The sequence below is a fragment of the Pseudophryne corroboree genome, chromosome 3, assembly GCF_028390025.1.
Source record: "Pseudophryne corroboree isolate aPseCor3 chromosome 3, aPseCor3.hap2, whole genome shotgun sequence".
Taxonomy (NCBI): Eukaryota; Metazoa; Chordata; class Amphibia; order Anura; family Myobatrachidae; genus Pseudophryne; species Pseudophryne corroboree.
The window spans coordinates 451918251-451939313 of NC_086446.1; positions in this window are offsets into that span (position 1 = coordinate 451918251).

Sequence of the window (21063 nt, forward strand, 5' to 3'; positions counted from 1 at the left end):
TTGACTATCGTGGTCTAAATGATGTCACCATTAAGAATAAGTATCCTTTGCCGCTCATCACGGAGCTTTTTGATAGAGTTCGAGGAGCCCGAGTTTTCACCAAGCTCGATCTAAGGGGAGCTTATAATTTGATACGTATCCGACAGGGGGATGAATGGAAGACAGCCTTCAATACCAGGGACGGGCACTACGAGTATCTGGTAATGCCGTTTGGCCTCAGCAACGCCCCAGCCGTCTTCCAGGGATTCATTAATGAAGTCTTTCGGGATATGCTATACCTAAGTGTAGTGGTATATTTGGATGACATTCTGATATTTTCTAAGAATCTCACAGAGCACAGAATGCAGGTCAAGGAGGTACTTCTTCGATTGCGAGAGAACCATCTTTATGGTAAGATTTCCAAATGCACCTTTGAGGTCCCTTCCATTCCATTTCTGGGTTACATCATTTCGGGCACGGAGCTTCGTATGGATCCAGAGAAACTCACTGCCATTCGGGACTGGACTCAGCCTCTTTCCTTGAAAGCGGTACAACGATTTCTGGGTTTCGCAAACTATTACCGGAAGTTCATAAAGGGATTCTCTACCATTGTGGCACCTATCACTGCCCTAACCAAGAAGGGTTCTGACCCAAGTCATTGGTCCTCTGAAGTTGTAGCAGCGTTCGTTCAGTTGAAGGCAGCCTTTATGTCCGCTCCAGTACTTCAACAACCAAATTTTTCTAAACCATTCTTTTTGGAGGTTGATGCTTCCACGGTAGGCATAGGTGCCGTGCTTTCACAGTACGCTCCAGATGGGAAGTTACATCCATGTGGTTTCCATTCTCGCAAGTTCTCTCCTGCTGAACGGAATTACACCATTGGAGATAAGGAGCTTTTGGCAATAAAATCTGCCTTAGAGGAATGGAGATATCTTTTGGAAGGTGCTAAACACCTAATTACAATTTTCACTGATCACAAGAATTTGCTGTACCTCAAGACGGCCCAGTGCTTGAATCCCCGTCAAGCTAGATGGGCGCTCTTTTTTACTCGGTTCTCGCTTGTTATTAAGTACCGGGCTGGGACTTTTAACACCAAGGCTGATGCTTTATCCCGTTCCTTAACGACTTCGGATGAGGAGAATTCCGTTGAGAGGGCTTTGATTCTCAATCCAGTTTCTATGCCAGCGGCTCCCACCGCTCTGGACCCTCTTCCTGGGAGAATGTCTGTGCCAGCTAAATTTCGACCGAGGTTGTTGCAGTGGGCTCATATTTCCAAGTTTTCCGGTCACCCTGGAGTTCAAAAGATGTGGGAGTTTCTACGAAGATCTTACTGGTGGGACACTATGAAGAAGGATATTCAAGATTATGTCAGCTCATGTCCTCAGTGTGCTCAGCACAAAATTCTTCGTCTGCCGCCTGCAGGGTTGTTGCATCCACTGCCCATTCCTAGGAGGCCATGGACTCATATCTCTATGGACTTTGTCACCGAATTGCCTCTCTCCAAGGGTCATAATACTGTCTGGGTAATTATTGACCGTTTCTCTAAAATGGCGCATTTTGTACCTCTGACCGGGTTACCATCAGCTCCCAAGTTGGCCTTGTTATTTATCCGAGAACATTTCCGCCTGCACGGGTTACCTCAGGAGATTGTCTCTGACCGGGGGGGGGGTACAATTCACTGCAAGATTCTGGAGAGCTCTCTGTACGGCCTTACAAATAAAACTCAAGTTTTCATCCGCTTACCATCCACAAACCAATGGGCAGACTGAACACGTCAATCAAGATTTGGAGACTTTTCTCCGTGTTTATCTCTCTCCCTCGCAAGACGACTGGGTGGAACTGTTGCCATGGGCCGAGTTTACCCATAATCATCTGTACCACACTTCGACTGGTGAATCCCCATTTTTCATTAATTACGGATTCCATCCTCAAGTTCCAGAATTGCCCATTTGTCCTCCGGAGGATGTTCCTGTTGCAGCCTCTACTCTCCGGCACTTCAATCAAATTTGGAGTCAAGTTCATGCTAACCTCAAGAGAGTCTCCAGTCGCTATAAGTTCTTTGCGGATAGGAAGCAACGAGCAGCTCCCCAGTACAAGGTTGGTGACAGGGTATGGCTCTCTACCCGCAATCTTCGGTTAAGGGTGCCCACTATGAAGTTTGCTCCGAGGATTATTGGTCCTTACCCCGTGTTACAAGTCCTGAAGCCGGTTGTCTGCAAATTGGGATTGCCTTCCCACCTCCGGATACCAAATTCCTTCCATGTCTCTCTCCTTCGCCCCCTTATTTTAAACCGGTTCCATTCAAAATCCCCGAGGCCAACCTCTGCAGAGACTGAAGCTGGAACGGACTTTGAAATTAAAGCTATTCTTGACTCTCGTTACCTCCACAAGCATCTACAGTATTTGGTGGAGTGGAAAGGTTTTGGCCCCGAGGAGAGGAGCTGGGTTAAGGCTACTGAAGTTATGGCTCCCCGACTGGTGCGGATTTTCCATTCCAGACATCCAACAAAACCTGGAAAGTGTCGGGGGCCACTCCTGGAGGAGGGGTACTGTCACACACCAGAGGCGGCGTTCACCGCGCTTACCCCTGCGTTCCTGCTGGTCGGTGTTGCGGCCTCCGCCTTCGGTGGTCCACGGGCTCCGGCGTCTGGCTGGCGCGGCTCCCGGCGGTTCCCCGGGGCAGGGGCGCTGCCATGACACCCGGCATCACGTGGGCGGGGAACTGGTGACGTCATCAGACTGTTCCGCCAATCCTGCGGAGGCGGAAGATTCAAAGTCAGACGCCGGGCAGAGCCTCGGCGCCTGAGTATCGTCTTTTCCCCTGAAGTGGATGCCAGTGCTCCTGTTCTCGGCGGATCTCTCTGCAGTAATATCCCAGTGTCTCCGGCATTTCCAGGTGTCAGTTGTTGCACAGCTTCCAGCGTTCCCAGCCGCGGCTGGGTTCCACTGCGCTCCAGTCACCAGTGCTTCTTGGAGTCAGCGTGGGCTGCAGGTTAATCTCCGCTCTCAAGTTTTGCAAGTTACCAGTGCCTTTAAACATCGCTCTCAAGTTATACAAATCCTCAGTGTCCTTTAACCCTCGCTCTCAAGTTATACAAGTCCTCAGTGTCTTTAACCATCGCTCTCAAGTTATACAAGTCCTCAGTGTCTTTAACCATCGCTCTCAAGTTATACAAATCATCAGTGTCTTTAACCCCTGCTCTCAAGTTCTTCAAATCACCAGTGTCTTTAACCACCGCTCTCAAGTTCTTCAAATCACCAGTGTCTTTAACCACCGCTCTCAAGTTCTTCAAATCACCAGTGTCTTTAGCCACCGCTCTCAAGTTCTTCAAATCACCAGTGTCTTTAACCACCGCTCTCAAGTTCTTCAAATCACCAGTGTCTTTAACCACCGCTCTCAAGTTCTTCAAATCACCAGTGACAGAGGGATTTTAGATTCAGAATCGGTCTGACCGAACCGTCCGGTTTCGGGACCACACATAGGCTCGAGTAGAACCCCTCCCCCTGTTGTGACGGTGGAACTGGAACAATGACCTTCTGTTGACACAATTTTTGTATCGCTGCCAACACCAGCTCCCTGTCCGAAAGAGACGCTGGTAAGGGCGAAACGAAAAACCGGTGAGGGGGCACCTCCCGAAACTCCAGCTTGTATCCCTGAGATACAATCTCTAGGACCCAAGGATCGAGGCCTGAATGAACCCAGACCTGACTGAAGACTCGGAGACGGCCCCCCACCGGTCCGGACTCCCCCAGGGAAGCCCCAACGTCATGCGGTGGACTTGATAGAGGCAGGGGAGGACTTTTGGTCCTAAGCGCCTGACACGGCAGGCGACTTCCTACCCCTTCCTTTACCCTTTGAAGCGAGGAAGGACGAACCCTTTCCACGCCTGTATTTATTAGGACGAAAGGACTGCATCTGCTGATGTGGTGCCTTTTTGTGCTGTGTGGGAACATAGGGAAGAAAAGAGGACTTACCCGCCGTCGCGGTAGAGACCAGGTCCGCCAAGCCGTCCCCAAACAAGACATTACCTTTGAAGGGTAAAGCTCTCTTGGAGTAGGCATCAGCATTCCATTGATGGATCCACAACGCCCTTCTTGCCGATATTGACATGGCATTGGCTCTTGATCCCAAGAGATAAACATCCCTCGCCGCATCCTTCAGGTAATCTGCAGCGTCCTTGATATAACCAAGAGTCAGAAGAACATTATCTTTATCAAGGGTATCCATGTCAATAGCTAAATTCTCAGCCCATTTAGCAATAGCACTACTCACCCACACCGACGCCACTGCAGGTCTGAGCAATGCGCCTGTATTAGCGAAAATGGACTTCAGAGACGTCTCCAGCTTGCGATCCGCCAGATCCTTGAGAGCTGCCGTGTCCGGAGACGGAAGCGCCACCTTCTTAGACAAACGAGATAGAGCTTTGTCAACATTTGGAGACGACTCCCATTTTTCCCTATCATCAGAGGGGAAAGGATACGCCTTGTAAATCCTCTTGGGAATCTGCCACCTCTTATCCGGTGACTCCCAAGCCTTTTCACAAAGAGTATTCATTTCATGAGAGGGGGGAAATTTCACTTCAGGTTTTTTCCCTTTGAACAAACAAATCCTTGTTTCCTGCACCGCAGGTTTATCAGAAATGTGTAAAGCATCCTTTATAGCCACAATCATGTACTGAATACTCTTCACTAAACGCGGATGCAAAGCCGCCTCAGAAAAATCGACCTCAGAGTCAGAGTCGGTATCAGTATCTGCCACTTGAGTAAACGGCCGCTTCTGCGAGCCCGATGGGGTCTGTACCTGAGATAAAGCTTCCTCTATGGACTTTTTCCACACCTGCGTCTATGACTCAGACTTATCTAATCTCTTAGATAATGTCAAAGTCAGAAAAATATCTCTATGCACACTGCCATATTTGCACCTCACACAGGTCTGCGCTGCGCATGCGTGCGCTCTCCCGTGCGTGCGCATACTCGCTGTTGCGGGCACCCGCGGGCGCGCGGTATGTGCATTTACGGTAGAGTTCATGTGTTCGTAGCGTGCGACTCAATCGTTACATATTTCCACTATATAATGTATTTTGTAGATCATGGTCCCTTTGATAGAATCTGAAAGTTTGGTTAATGTAGAATGTTCATGAACAGAGAAATCCCCCTTTGTTTGATACGAAGGGTCAGACAGGAGTAATACAGTGGTGTTTAGTATCCATCGGAAGAGTATTTAATTAGCAATATTCCGGTGTTGGTTTGAAGCGGATTAATCGCTCGTGCGAATAGTTATGGACATAAGAAGTTTATGAACATTTACTGTATTTGCACTTACTTATGCATGCGGCGGGAAACCCAGTTTCCCTCCCACCTGAGCTGTTGGAAATAGTCACAGCCCACCTGTATGAATCAACCTATGACCTTTTGTTATAATGCGAGGAGGAATTCCTGTGTCCAATGAACAATGAGATTGTAGGGACCATTGAATTGTATTGTGTGTGGGGCATAAATAGACAAGCCGATCACATCCAGCTCACTCTTCAACGGTTATCATTGCTGAAAATCGGGAGCTGGATGTCCAGAGGCGCATGCGATCGTTTCCTTTGTGCGTAAGTTTCCTCCGCAATCATATTGTCTTTCTTGTTGTTATGGGCCATATCTCTCTCTCTCTCTCCTTTTTCTCTCGTAGTCTCTTAAACGTAATAGTATTGTATTGTATTTCATGTGTAGTTATCTGGTTAGGTAGTCTATGTTATATTGTAGTGTATGACTTGTATTGTATTAATTCTTTTGCAAGTATAACATTCATAATATATATATTAGGCGTTGGACCCTAAGCACGGTATCTGTGTATTTCTTATAGTGTTAAGTATTCTCAGAGCGTCGGTGACGCTCAAACAGCTTTTAAGTTAACAAGGTTACACTGTGTTGCATCTACACCCTATCTCTACACTAAGGTTTTACAGCATATTACATTGTTTATGGTTTAGATATAAAGGTTTAACATTGTGAGCGTCTGCGCCGCTCGTGATCTCCTCGTGGTCTCGAGCGTCCGCTACGCTGATAGCGTAGCATTACGGTAGTCGCTCACCTATAAGTGTGCCCGATACCAACAGCGTATTCTTGTGAGCGTCTGTATCGCTCGAGCAGCCCGCTCCCGATACAGCGTCCGTTACGCTATAGTGAACCATTACGTTAGTCACCAGCCAATAGCGTGCCTGCCTGTGATCTCTTTGCCATGAGCGAACGTGACGCTTGAGCGTCTCGACCACGGCTAAGCGATTGTTACGCAACGAGCGTACCCTTACGGTACTCCATACGTAAATAGCGTACAGTGTTCTTAGACCTCATAAAGGGTTTTATATAAGATAAATATTTAGCTTTATCAATTGGCGGCTCGTCCTGTCCTTCACATATCTCTGCTAGGTAATTTCAGCAGACATTATCCATCAGCAAAGGGCGGGAGATCATATTCTTCGCAGTGCTGACGGGATAAGCGTCTGCTTCGCTTAGTAAAGGGTGCTGAAGAAATCCGGAACCGGAGGTAAGAACAACACGCTAGTGTCTTTTAAAACTGTTTATTTCTGTCTTGCGTACACACGCACATATCTGCATTTCTTTTTCATTCGTGTATTTTCATATATCACTCTCCTGTTTGCCATTTTATAATTGATAAAACGTGCTAAGAGAGATTTGTCGCTATTTCATAGTTAAAGTGTAAAAGTAATACGTTAAGGGATAAAGTGTAAAGCACACACAGCTCTACCTAAAGGTAAAAGGAGAGATTGGTGTGTTGCGCGGTAGACGATCGAGGATCATCTACATTGATAAAACGTGTTAGTTGTGTTACGGTGGACATTGGTTTTGTGTACACGTGTCTCTAACAAAGGACTGAGACTCGCGTACGCAAGGGCCGACGCACGCAGCGTAAATTACGCAACGGAGCGTCTGGGTACGCCCACGTAACTCAAGTCACACAATAGTGTTGATTTTTAAGTAGCGCAACAGGCGATAAGTAACGCAACAAGCGATAAATAGCGCATCAGGCGATAAATAACGCAAATCTATTTTAAATCCAAAATTTAAATTAACAGATCCTTCTCCAAATTTACAACACATCTGGTCTAAAGAAAAAAAAAAATTCTGCGCAGAAATAGAAATAGAAACAAAAGTGTGTATGTGATGAGTGAGTGTTTTTAAGTTTTACAATTTTGGGGATTGAACCACAGAAATCATCGAGTTCTCGTGAAGGTACATACGTGTAAGTGACATACATGGTGGCTAGGGAGGCATCCCTGGTTAAACATATATAAAATTTGAGCATTAGAGTGTAGCAGACCAGGTGGTCATACTGTAACAGACCAGGAGGTCAGACCAGGAGGTCGCATAACAGACCAGGAGGTCCAGGTACAGCAGACAAGGAAGTCCGCTATAGAAACAAGGCACAACACCAAAGAAGGGTTGGTGCGACACCCATATAGGAAAACAAAGCTCAGGCTGAAGGAATTCGCAGCTGCTGAATGTCGATTCCACTGGTCGCTCCGTACATAAGATTAGTTGCTTATGTACTGAACGATTGTACCGCACGTAATTGTGTGCATTAGTTAGTAACCTGACCAGTACCATTTGTGTACAAACCGGGTCATAAACGCTATTTGTACATTCTAACGTGATTTGTGTAATTTTTTATTTTAACCAAAAAGGGAAATTCTCTGGTCACTCAGGAATTATCCGACAACCCCACCTTTACTGGAAAGGGTTAATGCTCTTCGGATCACACCCACATGTTCCAGTAAACTCAGGTTAATAGGGGCCCTGGGTCGAGTACGCCAGCACTATATCAGTGTGTGGGCATATTGGTCGGCGTGGGCGAGTGAGTGAGGTGCTCGGTAAACTTCACCGTCAACCTATCTTTGAATATTTTGGTTTTTTTAAGGGTTAGCAACACCTGCAAATTATGGGGGCCAGTTGTTCAAGAAGGGGGCGATCAACCTCGGTTCGGGTTGATTCTGTAAACCGACCAGTCGGGTCGGCAAGGTACGTAATGTGTGAAAAATACGGAAGGCACACAGAAATTTTATGTGATGAATGGGAGAAAATGACTGTACATGACGGGGAGAAATTCCCAAGAGTAGGTAGCTTCAGCCCAGAAGTGTTAACGAATTTAAGGAGAAGGATATGTCTCATTAAATCAGCAAAGAGACGAATCCAACATTATGATTATTTGCAGCTATGGCAACAGGAGGGTGAAATACAGAGAGGATTGGCTCAGGCGGCGGGATCTGGCCCTACCATACATATCAGGAGAGAAATTGGTTGCGGAGAATGACGCATCAGGGGGTAACAAACAGGCACTTAGCAAATGTATAAATGTTAAGGATAATGTTAATAAGTTAACCCATGCAAGTATTAACCCGTGCAAGTTGTACCCTGTTTTGAACTTTCCCCAGGAGTGTGATCAGGAAGACGAATCGGCAACAATATCGGCGCTCTCTCTAGCAGCCACCATATCAGAAACGACAGTAGGCACGGCCCAACCCATAAGATTAGTAACAAAGCCCCCTAGCGGAGGGACAGGTGAGGTCGTATCAACGGGTAAGTACGGCACCATACACTATGCTGAGACTATTTCACCACAGGCTGTAGAATCTACACAGAATGATGTTGTTAGAATTAATCCTGTTAAGGTAATAGTAGTGCCAAATGGGAAAACGGACACTTCAGGAGTCACTCCTGTTAGGAACATTGCCATGTACAGCCCGTTTTCCCGAATGGAATTAAGGACCATAGTGTCTGAATTCCCTGACCCCAGAAAAGACTTAGTTGCTAGCCAAAAATACATCAGAGACCTAGGAAACACTTTAGAGCCCAATAACAAAGATTGGCAGGTATTGCTGAGGGCATGTTTACCCTCCAATGTCGACGCAGCTCAATTTTTAGCTGACTGTGGACTGGATCAGGATGTACCTCTTACAGATGTGTACAACAAAGATAACGTAAAAAGAATGGGGGTAATTCCAAGTTGATCGCAGCAGGATTTTTTTTAGCAATTGGGCAAAACCATGTGCACTGCAGGGGAGGCAGATATAACATGTGCAGAGAGAGTTAGATTTGGGTGGGGTGTGTTCAATCTGCAATCTAATTTGCAGTGTAAAAATAAAGCAGGCAGTATTTACCCTGCACAGAAACAAAATAACCCACCCAAATCTTACTCTCTCTACACATGTTATATCTGGCTCCCCTGCAGTGCACATGGTTTTGCCCAATTGCTAACAAAAATCCTGCTGCGATCAACTTGGAATTACCCCCAATAAATTTACAGTTAAAGGAGTTTCTCTGACGTCCTAGTGGATGCTGGGGACTCCGTCAGGACCATGGGGATATAGCGGCTCCGCAGGAGACAGGGCACAATAATAAAAGCTTTAGGATCAGGTGGTGTGCACTGGCTCCTCCCCCTATGACCCTCCTCCAAGCCTCAGTTAGATTTTTGTGCCCGACGAGAAGGGTGCAATCTAGGTGGCTCTCCTGAGCTGCTTAGAATAAAAGTTTAAGTTAGGTTTTTTATTTTCAGTGAGTCCTGCTGGCAACAGGCTCACTGCTACGAGGGACTTAGGGGAGAGAAGAAAACTCACCTGCGTGCAGGATGGATTTGCTTCTTAGGCTACTGGACACCATTAGCTCCAGAGGGAGTCGGAACACAGGTCTCACCCTGGGGTTCGTCCCGGAGCCGTGCCGCCGACCCCCCTTGCAGATGCCGAAGTTGAAGACGTCCAGAGGTCCAGAAACAGGCGGCAGAAGACTTTCAGTCTTCATAAGGTAGCGCACAGCACTGCAGCTGTGCGCCATTGTTGTCAGCACACTTCACCAACAGTCACCAACTGTCACTGAGGGTGCAGGGCGCTGGGGGGGGGCGCCCTGGGCAGCAATGTATAATACCTTTTTATGGCTAAAATACATCACATATAGCCCTTGAGGCTATATGGATGTATTTAACCCCTGCCAGATCTCACAAACTCCGGGAGAAGAGCCCGCCGAAAAGGGGGCGGGGCCTATTCTCCTCAGCACACGGCGCCATTTTCCTGCTCAGCTCTGCTGTGAGGAAGGCTCCCAGGCTCTCCCCTGCACTGCACTACAGAAACAGGGTTAAAACAGAGAGGGGGGGCACTTATTTGGCGATATGATTACATATATAAAAATGCTATAAGGGAAAACACTTGTATAAGGGGTTGTCCCTGTATAATTATAGCGTTTTTGGTGTGTGCTGGCAAACTCTCCCTCTGTCTCCCCAAAGGGCTAGTGGGGTCCTGTCCTCTGTCAGAGCATTCCCTGTGTGTGTGCTGTGTGTCGGTACGTGTGTGTCGACATGTAGGAGGACGATGTTGGTGAGGAGGCGGAGCAAATTGCCTGTATTGGTGATGTCACTCTCTAGGGAGTCGACACTGGAATGGATGGCTTATTTAGGAATTACGTGATAATGTCAACACGCTGCAAGGTCGGTTGACGACATGAGACGGCCGGCAAACAAATTAGTACCTGTCCAGGCGTCTCAGACACCGTCAGGGGCTTGTAAAAACGCCCATTTACCTCAGTCGGTCGACACAGACACAGACACGGACACTGACTCCAGTGTCGACGGTGAAGAAACAAACGTATTTTCCTTTAGGGCCACACGTTTCATGTTAAGGGCAATGAAGGAGGTGTTACATATTTCTGATACTACAAGTACCACAAATAAGGGTATTATGTAGGGTGTGAATAAACTACTTGTAGTTTTTCCTGAATCAGATAAATTAAATGAAGTGTGTGATGATACGTGGGTTTCCTCCGATAGAAAATTATTGGCGGTATACCCTTTCCCGCCAGAAGTTAGGGCGAGTTGGGAAACACACCTTAGGGTGAATAAGGCGCTCACACGCTTATAAAAACAAGTGGCGTTACCGTCTCCAGATACGGCAGCCCTCAAGGAGCCAGCTGATAGGAAGCTGAAAAATATCCTAAAAGTATATACACATATACTGGTGTTATACTACGACCAGCAATCGCCTCAGCCTGGATGTGCAGCGCTGAGGGGGCTTGGTCGGATTTCCTGACTGAAAATATTGATACCCTTGACAGGGACAAGATTTTATTGACTATAGAGCATTTTAAGGATGCATTTCTATATATGCGAGATGCGCAGAGGGATATTTGCATTCTGGCATCAAGAGTAAATGTGATGTCCATATCTGCCAGACGACAGTGGTCAGGTGATGCAGATTCCAGACGGCACATGGAAGTATTGCCGTATAAAGGGGCGGTCCATCGGACCTGGTGGCCATGGCAACAGCTGGAAAATCCACCTTTTGTTACCCCAAGTCACATCTCAGCAGAAAAGGACACAGTCTTTTCAGTCTCAGTCCTTTCGTCCCCATAAGGGCAGGCGGGCAAAAGGGCCAGTCATATCTGCCCAGGGGTAGAGGAAAGGGAAGAAGACTGCAGCAGGCAGCCCATTCCCAGGAACAGAAGCCCTCCACAGCTTCTGCCAAGTCCGCAGCATGACGCTGGGGCCGTACAAGCGGACTCAGGTGCGGTAGGGGGTCATCTCAAGAGTTTCAGCACGCAGTGGGCTCACTCACAAGTGGACTCCTGGATCCTACACGTAGTATCCCAGGTGTACATTGGAAATTCGAGACGTCTCCCCCTCACAAGTTCCTGAAGTCTGCTTTACCAACGTCTCCCTCCGACAGGGAGGCAGTATTGGGAACAATTCACAGGCTGTATTCCCAGCAGGTGATAATCAAAGTACCCCTTCTACAACAAGGGAAGGGGTATTATTCCACACTATATTGTGGTACTGAAGCCAGACGGCTAGGTGAGATCTGAAATATTTGAACACTTACATACAAGCGTTCAAATCAAGATGGAGTCACTCAGAGCAGTGATAGCGAACCAGGAAGAAGGGGACGATATGGTTTCACTGGATATCAGGGACGCTTACCTACATGTCCAAATTTGCCCTTCTCACCAAGGGTACCTCAGGTTCGTGGTACAGAACTGTCACTATCAGTTCAGACGCTGCCGTTTGGATTGTCCACGGCACCCCGGGTCTTTACCAAGGTAATGGCCGAAATGATGATTCTTCTTAAAAGAAATATGGACGCTTTCCTGATAAGGGCAAGGTCCAGAGAACAGTTGGAGGTCGGAGTAGCACTATCTTAAGTAGTTCTACGACAGCACGAGTGGATTCTAAATATTCCAAAATCGCAGTTTTTTCCGACGACACGTCTACTGTTCCTAGGGATGATTCTGGACACAGTCCAGAAAATGATGTTTTCTCCCGGAGAAGAAAGCCAGGGAGTTATCCGAGCTAGTCAGGAACCTCCTAAAACCAGGAAAAGTATCAGTGCATCATTGCACAAGGATCCTGTGAAAAATGGTGGTTTCTTACAAAGCGATCCCATTCGGTAGATTTCACGCAAGAACCTTTACGTGGGATCTGCTGGAAAAATGGTCCGGATCGCATCTTCAGATGCATCAGCGGATAACCCTGTCTCCAAGGACAAGGGTGTTTCTTCTGCAGTGGCTGCAGAGTGCTCATCTATGAAAGGGCCGCAGATTCGGCATTCAGGACTGGGTCCTGGTGACCACGGATGCCAGCCTGAGTGGCTGGGGAGCAGTCACACAAGGAAAAAATTTCCAGAGAGTGTGATCGAGTCTGGAGACTTCTCTCCACATAAATATACTGGAGCTAAGGGCAATTTACAATGCTCTAAGCTTAGCAAGACCTCTGCTTCAAGGTCAGCCGGTATTGATCCAGTGGGACAACATCACGGCAGTCGCCCACGTAAACAGACAGGGCGGCACAAGAAGCAGGAGGGAAATGGCAGAAACTGCAAGGATTCTTCGCTGGGCGAAAAATCATGTGATAACACTCTCAGCAGTGTTCATTCCGGGAGTGGAAAACTGGGAAGCCTCCGAGGGTGGGGGGCAGTTACACAGGGAAGAAATTTCCAAGGTCTGTGGTCAAGTCAACTGACTTGCCTTCACATCAATATCCTGGAACTAAGGGCCATATACAACGCCCTAAGTCAAGCGGAGATCCTGCTTCGCGACCAACCGGTTCTGATCCAGTCAGACCGCAGGGGTTCATGTAAACCGCCAAGGCGGCACAAGGAGCAGGGTGGCGAGGGTAGAAGCCACCAGAATTCTTCGCTGGGCGGAGAATCAAGTAAGCGCACTGTCAGCAGTGTTCATTCCGGGAGTGGAAAACTGGGAAGCAGACTTCCTCAGCAGGCATGACCTCCACCCGGGAGAGTGGGGACTTCATCGGGAAGTCTTCCACATGATTGTAAACCGTTGTGAAAAACCAAAGGTGGACATGATGGCGTCCCGCCTGAACAAAAAACTAGATATTGCGCCAGGTCAAGGGACCCTCAGGCAATAGCGGTGGACGCTCTGGTAACACTGTGGATGTACCAGTCAGAGTATGTGTTCCCTCCTATGCCTCTCATACAAAAAGTACTGAGAATCATAAGAGGGAGATGAGTAAGAATGATACTCGTGGTTCCGGATTGGCCAAGAAGGACTTGGTACCCGAAACTTCAAGAGATGTTCACGGAAGACCCGTGGCCTCTACCTTTAAGAAAGGACCTGCTCCAGCAGGGGCCTTGTCTGTTCCAAGACTTACCGCGGCCGCGTTTGACGGCATGGCGGTTGAACGCCGGATCCTGAAAGGGCATTCCAGATGAAGTCATCCCTACCCTGGTCGAAGACAGGAAGGATGTAACCGCAAAACATTTTCACCGCATTTGGCGAAGATATGTTGCGTGGTGTGGGGCCAAGAAGGCCCCTACAGAGGAATTCCAACTGGGTCGTTTCCTACATTTCCTGAAAACAGGACTGTCTATGGGCCTAAAATTAGGGTCCATTAAGGTTCAAATTTCGGCCCTGTCGAATTTCTTCCAGAAAGAACTGGCTTTAGTGCCTGACGTTCAGATGTTTGTAAAAGGGGTACTGCATATACAGCCTCCTTTTGTGCCCCAGTGGCACCTTGGGATCTCAATGTTGTTTTGAGTTTCCTAAAGTCACATTGGTTTGAACCACTCACCACTGTGGACTTAAAATATCTCACATGGAAGGTGACGATGCTATTAGCCCTGGCTTCAGCCAGGCGTGTGTCAGAATTGGCGGCTTTATCATATATAAAGCCCTTACTTAATTTTTCATTCTGACAGGGCAGAATTGAGGACTCGTCCTCAATTTCTCCTTAAGGTGTTTTCTGTTTTTCACATGAACCAACCTATTGTGGTACCTGCGGGTACTAGGGACTTGGAGGACTCCAAGTTACTTGACGTTGTCAGGGCCCTGAAAAATATGTTTCCAGGAAGGCTGGAGTCAGAAAATCTGACTCGCTGTTTAGCCTGTATGCACCCAACAAGATGGGTGCTCCTGCTTCTAAGCAGACGATTGCTCGCTGGATTTGTAATACAATTCAGTTTACACATTCTGTGGCAGGCCTGCCACAGCCAAAATCGGTAAAAGCCCATTCCAAAAGGAAGGGGGCTCATCTTGGGCGACTGCCCGAGGGGTCTCGGCTTTACAACTTTGCCGAGCAGTTACTTGGTCAGGGGAAAACACGTTTGCTAAATTCTACAAATTTGATACCCTGGCTGAGGAGGACATGGAGTTCTCTCATTCGGTGCTGCAGGGTCATCCGCACTCTCCCGCCCGTTTGGGAGCTTTGGTATAATCCCCATGGTCCTGACGGAGTCCCCAGCATCCACTAGGACGTCAGAGAAAATAAGATTTTACTTACCGATAAATCTATTTCTCGTAGTCCGTAGTGGATGCTGGGCGCCCATCCCAAGTGCGGATTGTCTGCAATACTTGTACATAGTTATTGTTACAAAAATCGGGTTATTCTTGTTGTGAGCCATCTTTTCAGAGGCTCCTTCGTTGTTATCATACTGTTAACTGGGTTCAGATCACAGGTTGTACGGTGTGATTGGTGTGGCTGGTATGAGTCTTACCCGGGATTCAATATCCTTCCTTATTATGCACGCTCGTCCGGGCACAGTATCCTAACTGAGGCTTGGAGGAGGGTCATAGGGGGAGGAGCCAGTGCACACCACCTGATCCTAAAGCTTTTATTATTGTGCCCTGTCTCCTGCGGAGCCGCTATATCCCCATGGTCCTGACGGAGTCCCCAGCATCCACTACGGACTACGAGAAATAGATTTATCGGTAAGTAAAATCTTATTATTTCCCAGCTGTAGCCAAATGGAATAGAATTTTTTCCATTAAACAAAAAGAGTCAGAAACAGCTGCTGATTATTTTCACCGGGCATTATTAGAAATGGCAAAGTACACTGGCATAGAGGACATTAGGACCAATGCAAACCATCAAGAAGTAGCAGTATCTGTGCTAATGGATGGTTTAAAAGAGGCATTAAAGACTAGGGTACAGACCACACAACCATGTTGGCGAGGTCTGTCGGTGGCTACTTTGAGAGAGGCTGCTATTGATCACGACCGGAATATCACCAGACACAGGGAGTCGCAAGGTGATAAGTTAATGTCAGTAAGTATACAGGCCCTGACCACAAAACAGCCTGTGTTTATATCACCAAACCCTGTGGGTAAGTCAAAGGTGGTAACATGTTATTTTTGTCATAAACAGGGACACATAGCACGAGACTGTAGAGCGAAAAATTCGCAAAGATCATACCAACCCCCTAGACAACGACACGACACACGACATTGGGAGCAAGGTCCGCAGAGACGGAGTTATGAGCCACATACAGGGGAAACAAAAAGATACCCCCCGAACAGAGACTGGCAAGCCACTGGTAGTTCCCATTTCACCCCTTCACAAGTAGTTGCTGCCAGCGGGATTCAGGGAGGTCACCATACCCAATAGGGGTGTGGCCATACCTGTAATCTGCAGCCAGTAAAATTGATTGCAAGTCTTGGGAGTGAACCAGAAATTGCAATCAATGTAGCTGGTAAATCATTAAACTTTCTTGTAGACACAGGGGCGGCCAAATCAGTGATAAATTCGACAGTGGGCATGAGAACCACTGGTAAGACAATTCCAGCCATAGGAGTAACAGGAGTAGTCCAACACTACCCTGTTAGCAAACCAGCCGAGATTACAGTAGGGCCGTTACATACCAAGCATTCCTTTTTGCTGGCTGCATCGGCACCGACTAATCTCCTGGGAAGAGACTTATTGTGCAAAATGGGGTGCGTCATTTATTGTACTCCTGAAGGTGTATTCTTGGACATACCTGAGAATCACGCTCAGGAAGTGCGAGACATGTTAGACTCCCCGTCAAAATTAATGTCACATACCATTATGACAAATAGGACTCCATCCCAAGTAGAGGAAATTACATCCCAGATACCAGAGTCACTTTGGACTAAAGATGGACAGGACACTGGATTAATGGCAAACGTAGCTCCGGTAGTTGTACAAGTAAAAGATGGTAGGATAGCTCCAAAAATCCCACAGTACCCTCTGAAGCCAGAGGTGGAGTTAGGAGTGTACCCCGTAATAGAGCGCTTGCTACAACAGGGCATTCTGGTAAGAACGTCCAGCACTGCCAATAGTCCCATCTTCCCTGTGAAAAAGAGTGGGGGGAGGGGTTACCGGCTAGTGCAGGATCTAAGAGGGATTAACAAAATAGTTGAGAGTCAGTTCCCCGTAGTGCCAAATCCAGCTGTCATCCTTATGCAAATCTCTCCCACTGCGAAATTTTTCACTGTTATTGACCTCTGCTCCGCTTTCTTTTCGGTACCTCTGCACCCTGACAGCCAATATTTGTTTGCATTCACATACAGAGGAGTCCAATACACATGGACTCGATTACCACAAGGTTTCATAGACAGTCCAAGTATATTTTCCCAGGCTTTGCATGATTGTTTACAGTCTTTCCAACCAGAGAGTGGATCAGTATTAATACAGTACGTGGATGATCTACTACTGTGTTCTGATTCATTGGAAGCATCCCTGAAGGATACGAAACAGCTCCTGTTTCATCTTTCAGACACAGGACACAAGGTTTCCAAAGACAAGTTGCAATTATGCCAAACTAAGGTAAAATATTTGGGACACTGTCTAACACAAGGACTGAGACACCTGACCGCTGATAGAATTCAAGCAATTAGAGACATGACTCTGCCACAAACCCAGCAACAGATCAGAACATTTTTAGGAATGTGTGGGTATTGCCGTAACTGGATCCCAGGATTTTCCATTCTAGCGTTACCTTTGCAGGAGATGGTTTCCTCAAACAAACCTGATCGGATTTCGCATACAGACGAGTCCGAGATGGCATTTGAGAGACTTAAACAGTGCCTAACGCAGGCACCAGCATTAGGTATGCCAGACTATGGGAAACCCTTTGAGCTGTACGGAACAGAAAGTGCTGGTTGCGCGGCAGGCGTCTTAACCCAAAAGCACGGTGATGCCAGCAGGCCAGTAGCATACTACAGCGCTCAGCTAGACACGGTAGCGCGATCCCTCCCCACATGCTTGCGAAGCGTTGCTGCGATAGCATTGCTAGTAACGAAAAGCGAAGATGTAGTGCTAGGTCACAACCTCACAATTCATACACCACATGCAGTGTCAGCCTTGCTAAATTCTGCCCAAACCAGGCACGTCTCATCAGCGCGGTTTACAAGATGGGAATTGGCACTAATGGCCCCCGTAAACATCACCATAAGGAGATGCAGTGCATTAAATCCTGCAACATATCTCCCAGGTGTCCTGGACAGGCACAAAGGGTGGAGAATGAGAGTGGTGGGGAAGGAGAATTTAACACAAAGGAAGACACACATGATTGTATGGAATATTTGACCCAAAATTTTACCGCAAGGCCTGACATCAGTGACAACCCACTGGAAGATGTAGATCTAACTTTCTACACGGACGGTAGTTGTCACAGACAGTCAGACTCGGGAGACTTGTGTACTGGATACGCAGTCGTAGATGACCAAGGCACCATAGAAGCGGAACCGCTAGGCCCACCTCACTCAGCCCAGGTTGCTAAACTGGTCGCCCTAACCAGAGCATGTGAATTGGCTAAGGGCAAATCAGCCAATATCTACACCGACTCTAGATACGCATTCGGGGTAGTCCATGATTTCGGAGCCCTATGGCGCCTCAGAAATTTCATGACGGCAGCTGGTACACCGATAGCACATGCAGCTCACATCAAAAGGCTTCTAACAGCGATACAGGAACCCGACAGAGTGGCTGTTATCAAGTGTAAAGCACACACATATAGCCAAGACCCAGTATCACTTGGTAACAGCCGAGCAGACGAAGCAGCTAAGTTAGCAGCTGGTACCCCCAGACAGACAGACACCACACAACTGATGGTATTTAATACCATCAACACACAGAAGTTGTGTGAGATGCAAAATTTGTGTTCCACACAGGAAAAGGCAGTTTGGAAGGCAAAGGGATATGGCCAGGAGTCCTCAGGACTCTGGACGGATGGACAAGGTAAACCGGTGGCCCCCAGAGCATATCTTCCATGTTTAGCTGAGGCAGCACACGGGCTGACTCATCTGGGCAAGGAGGGAATGTGCAAGTTGGTAAGAGCATATTGGTGCGCCCCAGGATTTTCATCTCATGCAAGTAAGAGAGCAATGTCATGCCTTACCTGTTTGAGAAAGAACATCGGAAAGGCAATACCAACAGAACCATCTCATATCCCACCTACAGGCGGTCCTTTCCAAGTAATACAGATTGACTTCATTCAATTACCCCCTTGTCGAAATTTGAAATATGTACTTGTTTGTATAGATGTTTTCTCAAATTGGGTCGAAGCATTTCCTGCGGCCACAAATACCGCTATGTTTACTGCTAAGAAAATTGTGCAGGAATTTGTATGTAGATATGGTATCCCTAGAATAATTGAAAGTGATAGGGGTACCCATTTTACAGGTGATGTCTTTCAAGGAATGTGTAAGTTGATGGGAATTGATAGCAAGCTGCACACTCCATACCGTCCACAGGCGAGTGCAAAGGTGGAAAGAGTGAACAGCACTATTAAAAATAAACTGAGCAAAGTTATGGCAGAAACAGGATTGACATGGCCAGAAGCTCTCCCCATTGTACTGTACAGCATCAGAACCACTCCCAGGTCCCCTCTTAATCTGTCTCCCTTTGAAATCTTGTTTGGTCGACAACCGCATGTTATGATTAACCCTCAGGATGATTTGAAGTGTAACAATGAAGTGACTGTAAAGTACTTGATTAACATGAGTAAACAGCTAAGGAATCAAAATGATAATTTGAAGTTGGTGATTCCTGATTTACCAGATAGTAATTGTCATGACATTGAACCTGGGGATTATGTAATGATACGGAATTTTCTACGCTCAGGTTGCCTTATTGACAGATGGGAAGGACCATACCAAGTCTTATTGACTAGCACTACAGCATTGAAAGTTGCCGAGAGAGAGACTTGGGTTCATTCGTCCCATTGTAAGAAGGTTGCTGATCCAGAGAGGTCCCGTGATAAGGAACAGACGGTAGAGGACGTTGTATCACTGGAGTGTCTGTTCCAGGAGGACTGAGGCGGCACCTGAGCATCGAGAATCACAAGATCAAAAGCAGTTGTCGATCCCCCGTTTCCCTTTTATTGTTTTTCTCCACTTCCCATCCCCTCTCCCTCAAATTATTTTTCCCCCTCCTCATTCTTCTTCGTTTCCTCCTATAAGATGGACTTGCCCCAAGAGACTGTGATCCGGATTTTCCTGTTGACCATGATGTTGACCAGAGCAGTCTGTTCCGGCGAGAGTACCATGGAGTTCGAGAGAGGTTCTGGAATGGGTTCTGATGACAGAGATGGAGGCGTAGTTTCCCAAGAACAACATAATCAACAAGCAAAGGCGGGTATCAGAAAACGATCCGATAGCATTGACCATAGAAGGAATTGTGAAGGATTGTTAGCTGAAGAAAACTGTATCTGTAGGCTCTGTGACAGCGTAGTCGAGGATGGGTGCATTAAGAAATGCCAATCCAGTTTTAATATCCACATGGACCGGCATCCATTGAGTGACTATCACTCCTTAGTGGGTAGTGTGTTAAATCAAACAGATTGTTGGGTATGCTCGCAAGTACCTCAAGGTCATAGCAAATCAGGACTAGTACCATTTCCTTTAACGATAGGGGAGGTACTTGAGCTAAGTGGTGGGAGGCCGGTGGACAGGAGGTTTAATATCTCCAGTCCTCCTAGTTTGAAGCTCCACCAATATCATGTGGATAGATCCCTCATATGTTTTAACATTTCCAATCCCCGAAAGCCGGGAAATTGGGAAGTGTCATGGAGTAACCAAACCATGACCTTTTCATATAGAGCAGATAGAATGCCGACAGATACAGAGCTTATACGCCACATAGCCAGTAGAGGAAAATCTTTCCGATATAGGTATACCCTAGGAAATAGGATTACGAGAGTTGGAGAGGTATCACCAGGATACTGTGCACATATCGTACAAGCTGATACGTGTACCAGACAGATGGGAGAATTAGGGTTAGGAGATTTCACATGGAAGATGTGTAATATGGTTATGTCTTACTCCGTCCCATATGTTCTCCCCGATGATGCATATTTCATATGCGGGAGGAAGGCGTATAAGTGGCTTGCCCCAAACTCTGAAGGATTGTGTTATATTGGAAAAGTATTGCCTGAAGTAATGACTGTATCACATGCCAAAATGAAAGATATACACCATGTTGCCCAAGCTCCTTATACTCACACCCATTACGAGCACGTAGTTAAACGGCACCTGATAGAAAGAACAGAGCATCCGGCCTCTGACATGATCCATGAATCCACCGGGATTCAGGTTCTAATCGCGTTAGATTTCACTCGCACCGCCAGAGGAGTGTTGAATTATAAATACATATCTGCGCTTGCAAATTTGTTAGATAATATCACAGAAATGTATGATGACACGTTTAGGTATACTGGAAGAGAACTTCAAGCTTATAAAACAGAACTAGTTCAGCATAGAATGATTCTCAATTATCTCACAGCAGTAACAGGTGGATATTGTGTCACACTGGCAACGCAGTACGGCGTGAAATGTTGCACATAT